The sequence below is a fragment of the Hemicordylus capensis genome, chromosome 2, assembly GCF_027244095.1.
Source record: "Hemicordylus capensis ecotype Gifberg chromosome 2, rHemCap1.1.pri, whole genome shotgun sequence".
Classification (NCBI taxonomy): domain Eukaryota; kingdom Metazoa; phylum Chordata; class Lepidosauria; order Squamata; family Cordylidae; genus Hemicordylus; species Hemicordylus capensis.
In genome coordinates, this window is record NC_069658.1 from 237,913,106 (window position 1) to 237,932,275 (window position 19,170).

At 43.4% G+C, this 19,170-nt stretch overlaps 1 protein-coding gene across 1 annotated transcript in view; it reads right to left on the reverse strand.

Moving 5' to 3' along the window:
* LOC128346277 (vomeronasal type-2 receptor 26-like) overlaps window positions 1-19,170 on the reverse strand; it is a 389,368-nt gene that overhangs the window by 334,401 nt on the left and 35,797 nt on the right. The gene's annotated exons all lie outside the window — the stretch shown is intronic.

Sequence of the window (19,170 nt, forward strand, 5' to 3'; positions counted from 1 at the left end):
TCCCTATGAGGATTCATTACAAAACAAAGAGTCTAAACACCTCAAAAATTCCTAAAATATAAACTAAGTATCCAGTGGCTTGTGGCTTGTGGGGTAGTTGGAACATGGGATGCCACTAATTCCCCACCCCCAACTGCAAAGCAGTGGGGTCAAAATGAACAGAAGAAATGAAGGTGTGTAATTAACACACCAAAGAATCTAAACACTTCAAAAATACCTTTAAAATAAAGTGAGTAACCCAGTGTGTGTGTGGAGGGGGGGTAGTTGACACATGGCAGTTGACAGTTGGCACTGTCCAATGATAGTCAAAATGAACAGAAGAAATGAAGGTGTGCAATGATTCCTCATAGGGATTCATTGAAGGAAAGTTATTATACACCAAAGAATCCAAACACTTGAAAAATGACTGCACATTTTACTCCATAACTCCACTTCTACAAGGGCTAGAACTTAGCTTTTTTAAAAAAAAAAAAGAAGAAAGCTGAGAATCCGTTTTAGGATTAGAATATGGCAACTTCGAATCCCCATTATTTCCTATGGTGGAAATGTTCAAAATTAGTAAAATCTAAAAAAAATCATTAGAAATCAACCAAGTGTCCCACTGCCTTGAAATTTGGAAGGTAGGTGGCACCCATGGGTACCTACCCACCACCCAATGTGGTGCCCCTAGGGCCTTGTTAAGTGGTCTGAATCGGTCCATATCCAAATTGAATCAAAGCAAATACAAATCGAATCTGGGGTGATTTGGAGGGGGTAGATTTGGATACAAAACAAATCAGGGGTGATTTGTTTTGGACACAAATTGAATCAAAAAATTAATTTGTGCACATCCCTACTGCTGAGAAGGTATATTTTTAGTTTCAATTAACAAAATACAAAAATCAAGCACTGATGTGATGTCAAGATTTTAATGTGTTTTAAAATGTTAATGTGGTTTTATTTATTGAGATTTGATGGATTTTAACTGTTTTATATTGTTTTATGTTTTAATTTGTACACCACCACCACCCCCAGAGATTTCTCTATCAGGAGGTATAGAAATGCAATCAATCAATCAATAAGATACATAACTTCAAAAGAGTTTTTCAGTTACATAAGAAGCAGCAGCAGCAAGGCAAAATTCCAATGATGCAAAAGATTCCAAAGGCAAGCCACAAAATAAAAATTGGTTTCTCTTTTTCTTTTGGAGTGCTTGCTAGATCAAACTTGTGGGGAATGGGACTATGTGTGAAAATACAGTACACTTTTTCACATACAGACAGAAGGAAAAGACAATCCTGCCTGCTCAGTTTTTTTTCAAGGCACAAAAAGGTCCAAAGTAAGTATTTGTGCCACAGGCAGACAGTTGAAGCCTGTTGTTTTGTGAGAGATTTTGCAGTATCTGGCTAAGATAGCTGACAGACAGCCTTTTCAGAATTTTCAGCTTGATAGTGATGTTATCGTTCCACGAGGATTGGATTTTTTGGACTTGGACTGATGCAACTCATGGACCTTTTCTTTTGTTTAGATTATGCTTAAGTTTGTTGTGAGAGGGGTTGGTGCAGACTGTCCTAGAGGAGGTTTCGGTCCTTCACCCTCTTGGGTTAAACAAAAACAAGCCTTTGATGGATTTACAGACTCTGATGTGAAGCCAGAAACTCCACGGCCTTAACTGTGTTAGAGGTTCCATTTATTTATTTTTTTAAAAAGCTGGGCGCTTTCCATATTAGACCCTGCAACAGGGTCACGTCATATCTTGGAAGCATGCTTCCACACTTCCTGCGTTGTGACACCGCAGTCCCTACACTGGCAGCTGTGTGCTGTTCACATTTCCAGTGCCTTCTTTCAAATTTAATCATTGTGATATAGTGTTATGAGGTCGTATATCTGGCATAAGGAAGTTGCTATTTTGGGAGGTTGTTAGTTTTTGCAAGACTGCTCCCCCTGCTGTTTATGTTTCAAATGTGATACTGATTTATTTTGCTGCTGTTGAGCAGCTAATGTGGAAAGCGCCCAAGTTTTGTGTCAGGTTTTTGTCAGCGGGAAGGCAGGGCAGACAGGTAAATGCCCACCCTCACATGAGAGGGCCGCATGGGGCTTCCCGAGCCAATGAGGGAATGGGTACTCGCAATGCCCATTCCCTCCCCCTCACTTCAGCCAGGGTCTCAGTTTTCTTGACATTTGTCTAAATCTAGGGATACCTGAAGTCTTATAGACAGAAGTATTTGTATCTTATTTCTAGTTCAGTGGAATGGGAGAAAGGGTGTGTGTGTGTGTGTGTGTGTGCGCGCGCGCGCATGCGCATGTGTGTGTGTAGTAACAAATGTAAAGATGGATGTGTTTCTTTTTCGATAGTTCCATGCAAAGATCATTTATTATTACATTCTAGTACAAAACTGATTAGGGATTAAAGAAATAATCTATAAAAGAAGAAAATGCTTGATCATACTGTCTTTTAACCTCGACAATGATACACATGAAATGAAACTAATATTGATGCTGCTGATGGTAAAATAAACTGTGAAAGATTTGTCCTAATCATGATAAAAAAATATGCACCAAATATGCACAATGTGTTGTCTATTATTTAATCATATGATTGATTGATAGATACAATTTGCAGCCTTCTACAAATCAGAAGCGGTCTCCAATGTTTGTGAAATGCCTACATGCATGTTTTCTGAGACACCTGTTTTCTTATAGCAGTCAATACTTAAGTAGGGATAATTTAAGTCAAGGTTCTCCTTGGAGAGGAAAGCTTAAGTTGGGATAAAGTATATATTCTCAGCAGACGCATATAACTCCTTAATCAAAGGTGCTGATACATGACAGGAACCTGCCACCAGTCTATTCTACATGTTAGATCTACAACAAGTTCTATATCGATTCCAAACAACCTTCTGTCCCCACTGGAAGTCTTGTTCTTGGCCAAGCTTTTGTTGAGGACAGAATTTTTCTCTGTCCCTAATAATAGAGATCAGAAGCTACATTTCACTTTCATCATTAGATGTTCCTTTCTATTCAGATCAGGCCTCACTATAATAATGTAACATTTAGGAATAAAGATGCAACCTAGTAACCCAGCACAGGAGGCCAAGATGGAGAAGATCTGGACAGCCACCATGTATTTCCCCTTTGTGCTCAGGTAGGTGGGCACAAAGGAGACCCAAACACTGCAGAAGACCAACATGCTGAAGGTGATCAGCTTGGCTTCGTTGAATGCCCCAGGCAGCTTCCTGGCCAGAAAAGCCACCGTGAAACATATGGCAGCCAGGAAGCCCATATAGCCAAGGGCACTTTGAAACATGGCAACAGACCCTTCATTACATTGAAGGATGTTGTATCCAGGCTCGGAGTGCTGGTCACAGTCTGGGAATGGTGGAGAGATCCCCAGCCAGATGGTGCAGATGCCAACTTGAATACTGGAACAGCAAAATACAATCGTGTTGGCCAAATTCTTCCCCAGCCATCTCCTCATCCTGTTCCCTGGCTTTGTGGCCATGAATGCAACCACCGCAGTGATAGTCTTTGCCAACACAGAAGAGACAGCAGCCGAGAAGATGATGCTGAAGGTTGTTTGTCGGAGGAGGCAGGTCACCTTCCTTGGACAACCAATGAATAGAAAAGAAGATAAAAAGGAAAGAAGAAGAGAGATGAGGAGGATGTAGGAGAGGTCCCGGTTGTTAGCTTTGACAACTGGAGTTTCCTTGTATTTAATGAAGATTGCTAGCACTACAGTGGTGGTGAAGGACAAGTATAATGCAAAACAAGTTAGGATGATCCCCAAAGGTTCTTCATAGGTCAGGAAAGTTGTAGCCTTGGGTAAACATTGATCTTGGTCTTTGTTTGGATACTGATCTTCTGGACACTTCTGGCAATGTTCGGCATCTGAAAACAAGAGTGATCAGAATCATTAAAACCCACCACTTATTCATAAACTCCTCTGTTGCATTTCATTCCAAAACATATATGCTTGAGAGGAAGAGTAGATGACTTAGCATGATAATGAATCAGAATATGGAGGAGGGAGAAGTCAGGAAGTATGTAGTAGAGATGGGGAGTGCGTAAAATCCAGCAGTGGAGCTTGTGGTCTAGATCAGGGTTTCTCAACGTGTGGGCCCCCTGATGTTATTGGACTTCAACTCTCATAATCCAGTGGCCTCAGTGGCCTTTGGTTGGGAATTATGGGAGTTGAAGTCCAATTACATCTGGGGACTCACACTTTGATGATGATGATGATGATGATGATGATGATGATGATGATGATTAGATGCAGGAAACCCATGTTCAGACTTTGGCATAATCACCAGAAAAAGTTCTCTGACAGCACTGTTGGGACTCTGTCTTCTCAGGCCAATGGAGAACTACTCTCCATTATACGGCTACTTGGACCAATGATAGATTTCAACATAAGATAACTTCATATCTTGTCCAGTCATGGAGTGGCATTTATGTAAAACTCAACATCATTTAGGAGTAGGTAAGACTCATAGGATACTACTACTACTACTACTACTACAAAATTTATATATCACTTATCAACAAATGTTTCAAAGCAGTTTACACAGAAAAACAAGTAATACATAAACAAGATGTTGCCCTGTCGCCAAAGGGCTCGTGATCTACAAGGAAGCACAAAGTAAAAACTAACAGTCACTGGTGGAAATCTGTGTTGGGTAGTGAGAATTTGACTGTTATTCTTGTATCGCAGTTGAATCCTACAAACCTTCCTCCAAGGAGTTCAGGGCACAATAAATGTAACAATCCTATTTTATCTCCACAACAATTATATGAAATATGGTAAGCTGAGTAGAAGCCAGCAACCAAAAGCAGTAAGCCTGTTTATGTCTGACAGAGGATTTGAACTCGGGTCTCCCCACTTCAAACTCAAGCTACTTCAACAGTCTGACTAATGTCAAGCGATCTTTTGGGTCCTGATTTCAAGCCAAAAGCAGGAACTTTATGCAAGGCCTCCCTTCCTTTATAGAAGACTGTGCTAAAGGTGCTGGCTGGCATACTGCACAAAATTCCATTTTAATGACACATGTCTGTGGATCCACAAAAATGCTCCTGTACAGAATGCAAAAATTGTGTGATGGTCACAATTTCCAGTGGTTAACCATCACACAACTGTGTTTGTGCAATTAGTGTGTTTTGCGTAAGCACAATCTTGCACAACTGGAAACATGTTTCATTAAAATGCAAACGAACATTGTACAGTGTCAGGGGTGTATCTAGAGTAGGGTAGGCAGGGCACGTGCCCCGGGCGCCACTTGAAGGGGGGCGCCATTTTTAAAAATTAATTTTTTTTAATGGCCACCGAAAACAAAATGGCCACCATGCATGCTCAAATGGCCTCTGTGAGGCCCTAGGCCATGCCAGGCCTTGCAGAGGCCATTTGAGCATGCACGGCAGCTATTTTGTTTTCAGAGACCATTTTTTTAAAAGACACTTATTTTTAAAAATGGCCACCACACATGCTCAAATGGTCCCTGCGAGGCTCTAGAGGCCAGTGGGGGGAGAGGGAACCTTTGCAGACCCCCCCCCCATGGCCTTTAGGAAGCCCCCCAAAGGGGCTACAGGTAAAAACATTTATTTAAAAAATATAATATAAGTCACTGTATACATATTCAGTTTGGCACTATGAACAGAGAAGCGGGGCTTGTAAATACTGAGCTGAAGCTTATGAGCTAGGATTATATTCATTTGCTGGTCTTGTGGTAGCAAGCATGACTTGTCCCCATAGCTAAGCAGGGTCTGCCCTGGTTGCATAGGAATGGGAGACTTGATGTGTGAGCACTGCAAGATATTCCCCTCAGGAGATGAAACCACTCTGGGAAGAGCAAAAGGTTTCAAGTTCCCTCCCTGGCTTCTCCAAGATAGGGCTGAGAGAAATTCCTGCCTGCAACCTTGGAGATGCTGCTGCCAGTCTGTGAAGACAATACTGAGCTAGATAGGCCAATGGTCTGACTCAGTATATGGCAGTTTCCTATGTTCCTATGTACTTTGCCTCTTGTGAAAAGTGAGTTAAATGTGATATCTTAATAATATGGCTCTTTGAATCAGTATAAAATCCTTAGTATTAAGGCCACTGGGAGTTTCTTGCTCTCTTTCTCTCATTTTAACTGTCTTTCTGAAATACTAGAATATATTCCAAGCAGTGACACAGTTTACTCTGCATATCCTTTAATTATTTTCAGAGTATCTGGGAAAAGCCAAATTCTCCATTTATTTTTAAAACTTATGTAATAGTGATGCTGCAATGCATAATAGAGAATTAGACAGGCACTTCTGTTTAGTTTTCCAAGTACACCTCCACATAGTATTTGGGTATTTCATGAGCCTCAGCATATAGAAATGTGTAGTTTTCCAGCATTTTTTGTCTTGCTAGGTCCACTGCTAAATAGTTCTTGAAATATTAAAAGAGTAACAAGCGACTTTTATTTTTGAGCTCATATTATGATAAAGTAATCTGAAAGATGGGTGTCAGATGTTTGGACAGGGGGCACAATTTCAGTGCTTGCCCTAGGCACTATTTTCCCTAGATATGCCTCTGCACAGTATATCAGTCATTTTCAGTTGTGGAGACGGGTTTGGGCAACTCTCTCCACAGAGAAACTTGTTACACTTTTACAACTAAGTAAAACTATTTTATTCTCTCAGGCTTTTAAAATAGTTCAAGTTCTTTCAGGATGCTTTTCAATGCTTTGATTATTGTGCTTAAATAATAATATCCAGCTTAGGTCCTGGTTATTTAAGAGAACATCTTCTTAACCATGAGTCCCATCACCCATTGAGATCATTTTCATCTGCTAGTGATGTGCAAACATGTTCTAATCTGGACCAATTTGACCAAACTGGTTCGGTTCGATGGCTCAATGCCGAGCTGAACACCAACCCACCCCGGTCCTGCTTGACATTGGATGGAACACCCCATTCGAGGGGGAGGGGGGGCTTCTCAATTATTATTTTTTTTAAAGTTTTACATTAAGGGGGGGGGTTGCATGGGTCCTGGCTATGCAGAAGCCCCCCAGAGAGATAAGTACATCTTTTTAAAAAATATTTTGAAAAAATATTTGTGAACCTGTACCACCCCACCACGCAAACCGGGAGGAGGTTCAGCAGGAGGCAGGGGCAAACCCAAACTAGCCCAGTCTGGTTTGGACTCAAACCGAACCAGACCAGCCTGTTTCATGCACACACCCATCGTCCCCAGTTGCCACCAGTTCAGGTGGCTACTCAGGTACGGGCCTTCTTCGTTGCTGTCTGAAGACTCTGGAATGCACTCCCTTCTGAAATAGGATCCAAGTTCAAACTTGCTTCAAAATTTCCCTCAAAAGTGTGTGATGATTATTTTCCCTCTTACCTTAGGCCTGTCCTTTGTTCACAAGTCACCTACCTTCCTGACTTGAGATTGTCCCCTCTGCACATGGAATACAATCATAGCAGCAGATTGGTTTTTCTTCATTAATCACCTTCATATATCCAGGGCGACAACTTTCTGTACACCTGGAATAAGGCACGGTCTAACCATGAAGAGAGAACACAACAAGGGAAAACTGTTAGGGATATTTTGATCCTTAGAAATTGACTGGTTTGAAAGAATATGGAATTTGGTTGTCCAAGATCAAATATCCTAAAGCTTTCTATGCACCCAAAGTATAGGTGTTTCTTTTAAGAATGTTGGATGCCATTTTTAAATTACTTAGATCAATGTAAGGAAAATTAGATCAGACCTGGAATATTAAAAGTAAATCTTATTTTAAATGTTAATGTTATATTTTATGATATTAATCATTGAACTTTGCATTTAATGCATCTGGAATAAGGCATGTCTAACATTGAAGAGAAACTTCATGGAGGAGAGGTCTATCATTGGCTACTAGTTGGAGAGCTATAGGCCACCTCCAGCCTCAAAAGCAGGATGCCTCTGAGTACCAGTTGCAGGGGAGTGACAGCAAGAGAGTGCTCGACTCCTGCCTGTGGCTTCCAGTGGCATCTGGTGGGCCACTGTGCGAAACAGGATGCTGGACTAGATGGGCCTTGGGCCTGATCCAGCAGGGCTGTTCTTGTTCTTATATTCTTATGGTATAATGTGCCAAGGAAAAGGGGTTATTTTTGTCCTTAGAAAGGACTGGTTTGAGAGGCTATGAGATTTGGTAGTCCAAGATAAAATATCTTCTGTTTGAAAATATCAAATAATAAGTGGGGTGGGGTGAAATGAATCATAACACTTGGGTGCAGCTTCTGGTTTAAAATTTTCCCACTTGTTTCCCTTTAGACTCTTTATAGTTCACCACAGGCACTGGGTTTCTGGGCCTGCTTGAAGCCATCAGTAGCCATGGCTGACTGCAGTGTTCCAGGGGGAGTGAAGAGGACATTATGTCTGATGGTTACTGCAGCCACCTGGGTCCCAGGTAAGGGAAGAGGATGAAGAGAGAGTAGGGGGAGGCAGGAAAAGGGCAGGAAAGAGCAGAGAAGGGGGGTGAGGCCAACGTGCATGATGAAACTCTGATATAATTTTTTGGAATTCCAACTGTCGGCGCTCCTTCCTCTCATTGCAGAATTAATTCTAATAGTGTCCAGCATAGGACATATCGGGTCTGACATGCCTCTTGTCATCCAACTGGGCATGCCATCCCACTGCCCAGCCCTACTGTCTATCACAGTACCCAACAAATTACTAAAATTTAAGAGATGTCATAGTAATAAAACGAAAGAAAGCATTTCCCTTACATTATTATATGAGTCGGGCCATACAATGTCTTCTGGGTTTAACATGAATATGATATCAGTGGATGCTTGCTTCTCAACACTCCCAATTTTCATTTGTCCTTGAGAATTATTGGGAAATAGGACCCAGTTCACAATATCAAAGACATCGGCCAGCTCTCCGTTATCGTTCAGAAATAGTCTTTCCAAAGAGGCAGTATAAAAATTTTTTAGGTAAGCATGAAGCTAGAATGACAGTATATAAAGCAGGATTTAAGAAATATTAGGTCATCTTGAATCTCTTGTCTTGGCCACAAGTCACAGGAGATCATAGTGCCAAGAGTGCAGGATGAGAAATCCAACCCCCTGCCTCCCCATCTCCAGACATATTATAACGCAATCTCACCAAGGACTAATTAGAACAGAAGCCACACAATTAAATACCCACCCACATGGGAATTCTTGGGCCAGGAAACCTGGCCCTCATTCCCTGAAGTGGCTCACCCAAAGAGGTGATCCCCTTTGGTGTCACCCCTTTGGTGGTGAACCCACTGGTGGTGGGCCTGCCACCACTGGCAGTGACCCTAAATAGCCCAGAGTAGGCTGCTCTGGGCAGATGGATTCTAGGGATGTGCGAACCAGTTCAGATCCGAACCGGTTCCGGTTTGGCGGTTCGGATCTGAACCGAACCACCCCCGGTTCAGTTTGGATCCGAACCAGGGTGGTTCGTTTTGAACTACTTCGGACTGGTTTGGATCTCAATAAGTAGCTAGGATGGTAGCTGGCACCCAGGGGTACCTGTCACCCAAACCCCAAAGCGATCGGACACTCGTACGATTTTTTATGAATTTTTGAAAAATATTTTTATTTTTTTCTCATAGGATATAATGGGACTCGAACCAGGCCATTATTACTTTTTGTGTAGCACCCATGGATGCCAACAACCATGCAAACCCTGAAGCAATCAGACACGCCTATGATTTTTTATGAATATTTGAAATATTTTTAATTATTTTTCACATAGAGTATAATGGGACCCGAACCAGTCCATAACCCCTATTGTGGAGCACCTAGGTGCACAAAAGCGGGGTGGGTGGTAGACAGACAGGGGTGCCTACCACCCAAAAAATCCCAAGGCAATTGGACACTCATCTGATTATTGGTGAATTGTTAAAGTATTTTTGAATTCCTCATAGAGAATAATTAGGATTGCAGCAAATGTATAGCTTCACGTCGGGGGGAAAGGGGTGTCGTAGAGTGCAGTGTGCTGGCTGGTAGTTCCTATGGTGGGCAAGGAAGCTACCTGAATTATTTGAAAGGAATTGGGCAAAGGGGTGATTTTTAAGTGATTTTTGAAGTTTACGCGTCTTTAAGGTTTTTCTCCATAAAGAAGCATGGAGGTGTCAGCAAATGTATAGCTTCACGTCGGGGGGAAAGGGGTGTCGTAGAGTGGATTGTGGTGGGTGGTAGTTCCTAGGGTGGGCAAGGAAGCTACCTGAATTATTTGAAAGGAATTGGGCAAAGGGGTGGTTTTTGGTTAATTGTTGAAGTTTTGTTTACGTGTCTTTAAGGTTTCCCCCCATTAGATATAATGAAGGGTGTATCGCTTCACGTCGGGGGGAAAGGGGTGGCCTAGAGAGGTGTGGGGTTGGTGGTAGTGCCGGTTAGGGGCAGGGAAGCTACCTGAATTTTTTCAAAGGATTTGGGCAGAGGGCTGGTTTTTGGTTAATTGTTTTGGTTAATTGTCTCTTGTTTCTGAGGTATTGAATGTGGATTCTATGATAGCAAATGAGATTTTCAATGAGACACCATGAATCCACTCTAATATGCTATCATAGAATCCACACTCAATACCTCAGAAAGAAGAGAACCCTGTACCCCATGGGTTAGAAACCCATGGGGGTGGTTGGCACCCTATGTGCACTACACCACCACTCGCTCTGGGCCACCCCAGCACCCCCCAAGTGCACTTATGGGGCTGCTGAAAGCTCCATTATAACTTATTATGAGGAAAAACCTTAAAGACGCGTAAACTTCAACAATTAACCAAAAATCAGCCCTCTGCCCAAATCCTTTGAAAAAATTCAGGTAGCTTCCCTGCCCCTAACCGGCACTACCACCAACCCCACACTGCTCTAGGCCACCCCTTTCCCCCCGATGTGAAGCGATACACCCTTCATTATATCTAATGGGGGGAAACCTTAAAGACACGTAAACAAAACTTCAACAATTAACCAAAAATCACCCCTTTGCCCAATTCCTTTCAAATAATTCAGGTAGCTTCCTTGCCCACCCTAGGAACTACCACCCACCACAATCCACTCTACGACACCCCTTTCCCCCCGATGTAAAGCTATACGTTTGCTGACACCTCCGTGCATGAAGCTAGAACGACAGTAAATAAAGCAGGATTTAAGAAATATTAGGTCATCTTGAATCTCTTGTCTTGGCCACAAGTCACAGGAGATCATAGTGCCAAGAGTGCAGGATGAAAAATCCAACCCCCTGCCCCACAACTCCAGACATATTATAACGCAATCTCACCCAGGACTAATTAGAACAGAAGCCACACAATTAAATACCCACCCACGTGCAAATTCTTGGGCCAGGAAACCTGGCCCTCATTCCCTGAAGTGGCTCACCCAAAGAGGTGATCCCCTTTGGTGTCACCCCTTCGGTGGTGAACCCACTGGTGGTGGGCCTGCCACCACTGGCAGTGACCCTAAATAGCCCAGAGTAGGCTGCTCTGGGCAGATGGATTCCAGGGAAACTGCCAAACCACCCTCCAGGTCCCAGTCCTGTAAAGATTTTTAATTGGGGATTTTGCACAATTAACTGATATATATTTTTCTACAAGTGAATTTGATGCCACTTGGATTTTAGATACCAAATTGTGTTGCAGTGCTATCTGCAAGACAACAGTGGCAGAGTCAGCCTAGAAGTTGTACTAGCAACATCACAGCACAATCTGCCTGGGCAGAAGTAAATATGACTGGTCTGGGAATGAGGTAGAGCTTCTGGCATCACTGTACTACCCTCATCCTCCCAGCCTCCATCTCCAGGTAAACGGATTGTATTGTAAGCTGCCCCTAGCATCAGGGTGCTGGAGGAGAGAGATATAAATATGTTAAATAAATAAATCAGCTCCCTTGGGCAAAGAACCAAGGGAGACCCAGGGAGAGTGTTTTCATGATTAAAACTACGGATGGCAAACTACGCTCTATTACGATAGGAGAGACCTTGTGCACTGGCCCTCTTTAATGTTGTGTTGAAGTGTGTGTTTAGTTCCTAGGAAACCACACAATGGGCTCTACCCTGGGCTTAAAGTGACCCAAGGCCACCAGTGCCCAGCAGACACAGAGGATCTCATAGACTATGCCCACTCACCACTTAGCCTCCATCCACCCGCACTTTCCCTTGGTGATGCAGCTACTCAGTGTAAGAGTTATTTCAGCATCCAGCAGAAAATGCACAAAGAGGGATCTCCACTAGGAGCCAAACAAATGAGTCTGCCTTAGAAATTGGCATACATATGTATTTGTCATTCTCTCAGAGTTTGGATCCATGATCATTTCAGAGCTGAACTATGAGGTTCAGTTTTCAGTGGGAAGGAAAAACCATACCTGCCATGGCTGTAGCCTTTGATGTCCCAACTTGTCTCCTCTCCCCGTCACTGTCCACTTGGACCTAGATGAATGTGCAGCATTTAAGGCACGGGCCACAACCTGGACAGCACTGTAAACACTGTAGCTGTCCTGAGACAGGACACTTTCAGCCTCCTCTTGGGGAAGGCTCTCCAGGTTCTCGTTCTCTCTGCATCTTGGCCAGCCTTTCACAGACAACACATGTTTTGAATATGAACAATGAAATGCTTTCTCCCAAAACTGGTTAATAGCAAGGGAGAATGCTTTATAGGACTCATACGTTGTCCTGTTATTCATCTTCATGACGAAGGACAATGAACCGTGACTATACAGCAAATATTGAGATTTATAAATCAAGTTCATGCTCATGTCCTGAAAAGCTGTTTTGATCCAAACTTTTGCAGCAGTTTTTTTAAAGCCCTGATTAAGTATATCTTGTATAATAATAATGGGATGAAAAGAAATGTGAGAGTCTGCATAATAAACAAATACATTGACTTGATTCCACATTAGAGATGAATGAAAGTAAAATGTCTCCCTCTCCTGCACTGTAAGTCTTTCTACAAAGGCCACACAAATGCTGTTCTTCAGCAACATAGGTGTCAAGGTCCTGATGAACCTTTCTCCATTGTCACTGTCTGGAGCAAAGAGACCGATCCACGTCCATCTGAAATGCAGGAGCAGTTTCACAATCCCCATGTACTGGGTTTCTTCCTTTGGGACCACCCGATGGACAAAAGGGAACTGAGTTGTGTCACTACAATCATGGGCAACAGATCCATAACTGACCTGTAAAGGAAAGGTGAACTGAAGCTTTGTTTTGATTTTATGACAATATTTGATATTGCTCACCTTGAAATTATTAGGTAAAGGTGTGCCATCGAATCGGTGTCGACTGTCAACTCCTGGTGACCACAGAGCCATGTGGTTTCCTTTGGTAGAATACAGGAGGGGTATACCATTGCCTCCTCCCATGCAGAATGAGATGATGCCTTTCAGCATCTTCCTATATCGCTGCTGCCCGATATAGGTGTTTCCCATAGTCTGGGAAACATACCATTGGGGATTTGAACTGGCAACCTCCTGCTTGCTAGGCAAGTCATTTCCCCACTGCGCCATTAGGTGGCACATCAAAAGTAAAATACTGTCATGATGATGGGTTGGGTGTATGTGGGGGGTGCTTATACCTTGGAAGGATTATTTCCATAGCTATTCTTGCTCTGCTCACAGAGATATATTGCACCCCTATGGAGTGCCTCCAACTGGGAATTGTTACCACATTTGCTCAAAAAATGTATATCTTACTTGATCATGAACTTAGTTTTCATGTCCTGGAAGCATATCCTTTGGAAGCATTGACTGATGTATTGCCCAATGGCACGTCAGCCTACTGATGTTGCAAGCATGGAAGTTAAGAAGAACATAAGAACATAAAGAACAGCCCTGCTGGATCAGGCCCAAGGCCTATCTAGTCCAGCATCCTGTTTCACACAGTGGCCTACCAAATGCCTCCAGGAAGCCCCCATGCAAGAGCTGAGGGTATGCCCTCTCTTCTAATGTGACTCTTCTGCAACTGGTATTTATAGGCATCTTGCCTCTGAGGCTAGAGGTGGCCTATAGCCCTCAGACTAGTGTCCACTAATGGACCTGTCATCCATGAATTTAGCTAAACTCCTCTTAAAGCCATCCAGGATGTTGGCTGTCACCACAATCTCTAGTAGCAGAGAATTCCATAGGTTGATTATGCATTGTGTGAAAAAGTACTTCCTCTTTTTGGTCCTAAATTGCTTGGCAATGAGTTTCATTTTTGTGCTTGCCCAACCTGCACGCCTGCAATATTCCTAATCTTATTCACAATTGTGCACTATGTCAGCCACTGACTTCTTTTCAGAAATTAGTTGGATCCTATCTAAAGGAACCTCTTCATTCCCTCTGCAGCCTCTAGCTCTCTGACAGAGGACAGGCAGTTCAGTGGAGCTGCTTCATACACAATTACCTTTAGCCATGTTAATCGGAGCAACATGCATAATTACTCCGGATAGGCCTATTACTCCGGATAGAGGCACATTGCTGAAAAGGATCTGGGTAGGTAAAATCAGATCCAGATTTCAGGGCTTCCCCTTCCAAAGAAGGGGATTGCTAACTTGGCAAAGAGGCACTTTTTAACGTGGTGATTCTCTTTATTTAGCAGGGGGAGAGTAACTGGCCCTATCCACCACCAGCACAGTACCTCCAGTGACTGTTGCTGGTGTCTATCTTATGTTTCTTTTTAGATTGTCAGCCCTTCAAGGGAGCCATCTTATTTGTTTGTTATTCCTCTGTATAAACTGCCCTGAGACATTTTTGGAAGGGCGGTATAGAAATTGAATTTAATAATAACAACAACAACAACAACAGAAATGGAAGTAATATTTGGTTGTACATAGTTCTCAGAAATGAGTTTTAAAGTTAGTTTGACGGTGTGGTGATAATGATGGCATTACTTTGAGAATTTAGATTAGAGTTTGGAGGGAAACATCCTGGACTGTAAAGGGGGCACTAGCAGGAGTAACAGTCTCTCACCAAAAGACGCTCAATCAACAGTAGGAACCCAAGAGAACTGTACAACTTACCTACCCATGGGCCGTTGGACAAACAGGGACAAATGTTCCTGGGCCTCGAGGGTCAGGGGGCCCCCAAGGGGCCTCCAAGCAGGCCACTCCACCACCGCCCCTCCGCTGCCCCCCCACCACCCCTGCCCTGCTGCCGCTATTTTTATCTCTGGGGCGTGGGGGGTGAGCCAAGCAGGACAGCAGTGACCCAAACAGGGCAACCACCCCCTGGCGGCAGTGGCAGCAGGCGATGTGGCTGGCAGGCCTCTCCAGCTGAACTGCGCACCTGCGCAGTTCAACTATGGACGCCACATGCCCGTAACATCCATAGCTGATGTCATGTCCTATTTCCTCCCCCTGCCTGCCACTGGTCATACCTGAGGTATTTTATAGATGCCTGAGAAGGTTGAAATTTGGGTGAAGAGCTCAGATTCTGCCCCCTCGAGAACAGCCAATGGGTGATCCCATCTTCCACAACTGTAGTTGGGAATATTGCTTCCCCCACCAGCTAGAAGGTCTGTCATGGCATCAGAAGTAATTCGTCCATCAGAATGGGTCTCATAGATGTTATAACCCAGGGTGATGTTGTGCAAGAGGCTGGGATTCTGATTGATCTCCTGAACAGCAAACAGAAAAGACAAGACGGGCCAGGAATTGAATATTCCTACCCTGCAACAAAATAGATGCTTCATTGTCATCTTCCATTCAGTGAAACCAAAGGGTGACATTCTTTCTATGAGAAATCTAAGAGCCTTTCTAGGCCACATATACCTCTACACTTTATTATTATTATTATTATTATTATTATTATTATTACCACACATGGCAATTGTTTTAATGGGGAGGAATACCTTGCTTCAAGGTGAATATCAATTTGGCACCTTTCAGTTAGATTTTTTGGAGTAGTCTGCTACCCTAAGATATCTATAAGACGCAGAAATTGTTGGTTTATGATACGATGTTATCTCTATTTTCTTCAATGTTACTGGCACCCCAGTATACAACACCTGCAAATAACATGTGATGATAATACATGGTTTTGTGTCTTGGATGATGTTCATCCCTTCTGCAGCTCTGTGAGAAAGGACAGGCAGGATTCAGTTAACCAGAGCTGAATCACCTTTACAATCACTTTTAGCCATATTAAATGGAGCAATGGGCATAACTGGCCCCATTGCACTGGATAACAGAATATCATTGTAAGGTATCTGGGAAGGACAAACAGGATCAAGATGTCAGGACAGAAACCTCATTCTCTGAAGCTGACGACATAAAGCACCTTCCCCAGTCAGCGCTCAGCATATCCTGCACCTGAAGATGAGTAGCACCTGCCTCCCCCAACCCCCCACCCCAGCAGCCCTTCACTGTCCCCGCCTTGCTCAGATGGGAGACTAGTTGATGGGTGCGGCTCTCATTGAACAAAATGGGTGTGGGTTTGATAGGTCAATGGGCCCTCAAGGGAGCCAGACTATACCACTTAAGCTCTACCTTTCAGGGACTGTCCCTCTCTGAAATGACCAGATGTATGCTTCTAGATGCTTTTAAAGAAGATTGGAAACTATTTTTGTTGTATCTAAAGAATTACTTTCCTACTATGGACTTGACAGCAGGGTTTGAAATTTAGTATAAATCGCAGGTTGGTTAGATTAATTATGTTTGTAAGGGTTTGAACTTATGTTTTGAATTATCATAGCAAAGGTAAATTTTATAGTTGTTGATTCACGAAGAAATGTGATCGGGAAGTCCACCTTCTATGTGTGTATTTTTAATGAATGATAATATTGCTATTGTTAAAATCAATAAAAATTGAATTTGAAAAAAAAAAAAAAAGATGTATGCTTCTAGATGAAGGATAACCTAGCGAATTTGATGGAGAAGCAATCATGACTGCCACCTACCCGCAGAACAGACTGCCAACCAAAGCCACAGAAACAATGCCACATGAGCTATGGCATGGGAAGAAGCCAAGTATAGGCTACATCAGAGTATTTGGATCCAAGTCATACCCCTTTATTCCAAAGATGAGAAGAAGAACTAAGCTGAACCATAGACGTGAAGAAGCTGTGTTCATTGGATACACACAAGGTGCAAAGGATACAGGATTCTGGATGTTACCACAGAAACAATTAAGATGCTCAACGTGGCACATTTCAATGAGAAGGAGAGGCCAGCTGCAAGTGTACTACCAGACACTGAACCAGGCATCAAGATGAAAGGAAGATCAAGACAAGACAAACAAAAATAGGAATTTATTATGAGTCTCATGCCAGCAGATGATTCAGAACAAGAAGGAGTAGGGATGTGCAAAAAATTTCGGGCACAGAATGATCTGTGCCCGAAATGAACAATTTCGGGTGATTCGGGGCCGAACCAAATCACCCCCGATGCTCCCCGAATTTTTTTGGGCACGAGCCGAATCACCCGAATTTCGGGCACAAAAAATTCGGGTGATTCGGTTCATGGTTGATTTTTGGCGATTTTTTAAAGTTTTAGTGACTTTGGGGCAGTTCGGGGGCATAGCATGGGATTTGGGCAAAAGGAGTGGGGTGGGGTGGTAGTGCCTAATGGGTGCAGGCTACCACCCCAATTTCAGGGGGATTGGGCAAAGGGCTGATTTTTGGTAAATTTCTGAAAATTTCATGTCTTTGGGGCAGATTGGGGCATATTGGGGCAGAAAGTGGGGGCTGGGGCAGAATAGTGGGGTGGGGTGGTAGTGCCTCATGGGTGCAGGCTACCACCCCAATTTCAGGGGGTTTGGACAAAGGGGTGATTTTTTGAGAATTTTTGAAGTTTTGGTGACTTTGGGGCAGTTTGGGGGCAGAAAGTGGATCTGCCCCAAAATAGTGGGGTGGGGTGGTAGTGCCTCATGGGTGGAGGCTACCACACCAATTTCAGGGGGATTGGGCAGAGGGCTGATTTTTTGAGAATTTTTGAAGTTTGGGTGTCTTTGGGGCAGATTGGGGGCAGAAAGTGGATCTGCCCCAAAGGAGTGGGGTGGGCTGGTAGATAGTGCCTGATGGCTGGAGGCTACCACCCATCCCCAATTTAAGAGTGATTGGGCAGAGGGGTGAATTATGGTGAATTTATTTGTATGAGGTTTGTCTTCATAAGGTGAAGTGTGCTAAATTGATTACTTCCTCATATTATTCACAGTAAAGGAAAGTGTGAAAAAGTGAAAGTGGGGTCATGAGAGTTGTTTAATTGAAAAAAATCTCATTTGCTATGATAGAATGAGAATTCACACTTCAGAAGTTTTTTCTGAGGTGTGAATTCTCATTCTATCATAGCAAATGAGATTTTTTTCAATTAAACAACTCTCATGACCCCACTTTCACTTTTTCACACTTTCCTTTACTGTGAATAATATGAGGAAGTAATCAATTTAGCACACTTCACCTTATGAAGACAAACCTCATACAAATAAATTCACCATAATTCACCCCTCTGCCCAATCACTCTTAAATTGGGGATGGGTGGTAGCCTCCAGCCATCAGGCACTATCTACCAGCCCACCCCACTCCTTTGGGGCAGATCCACTTTCTGCCCCCAATCTGCCCCAAAGACACCCAAACTTCAAAAATTCTCAAAAAATCAGCCCTCTGCCCAATCCCCCTGAAATTGGTGTGGTAGCCTCCACCCATGAGGCACTACCACCCCACCCCACTATTTTGGGGCAGATCCACTTTCTGCCCCCAAACTGCCCCAAAGTCACCAAAACTTCAAAAATTCTCAAAAAATCACCCCTTTGTCCAAACCCCCTGAAATTGGGGTGGTAGCCTGCACCCATGAGGCACTACCACCCCACCCCACTATTCTGCCCCAGCCCCCACTTTCTGCCCCAATATGCCCCAATCTGCCCCAAAGACATGAAATTTTCAGAAATTTACCAAAAATCAGCCCTTTGCCCAATCCCCCTGAAATTGGGGTGGTAGCCTGCACCCATTAGGCACTACCACCCCACCCCACTCCTTTTGCCCAAATCCCATGCTATGCCCCCGAACTGCCCCAAAGTCACTAAAACTTTAAAAATTCACAAAAAATCAGGACTTTGCCCAATCCCCCTGAAATTGGGGTGGTAGACTCTACCCATTGGGCACTACCACCCCACACCAAAACTTTGCCCCTGGGCCCCTTTTTACCCCCCCGAATCGATTCGGATTCGGATTCGGATTAAATCCGAATCCGAACCGAATCAAGGGTGATTCGGGTGACCCAGATTCGGGCACAAAACAGAACGGGGGTGA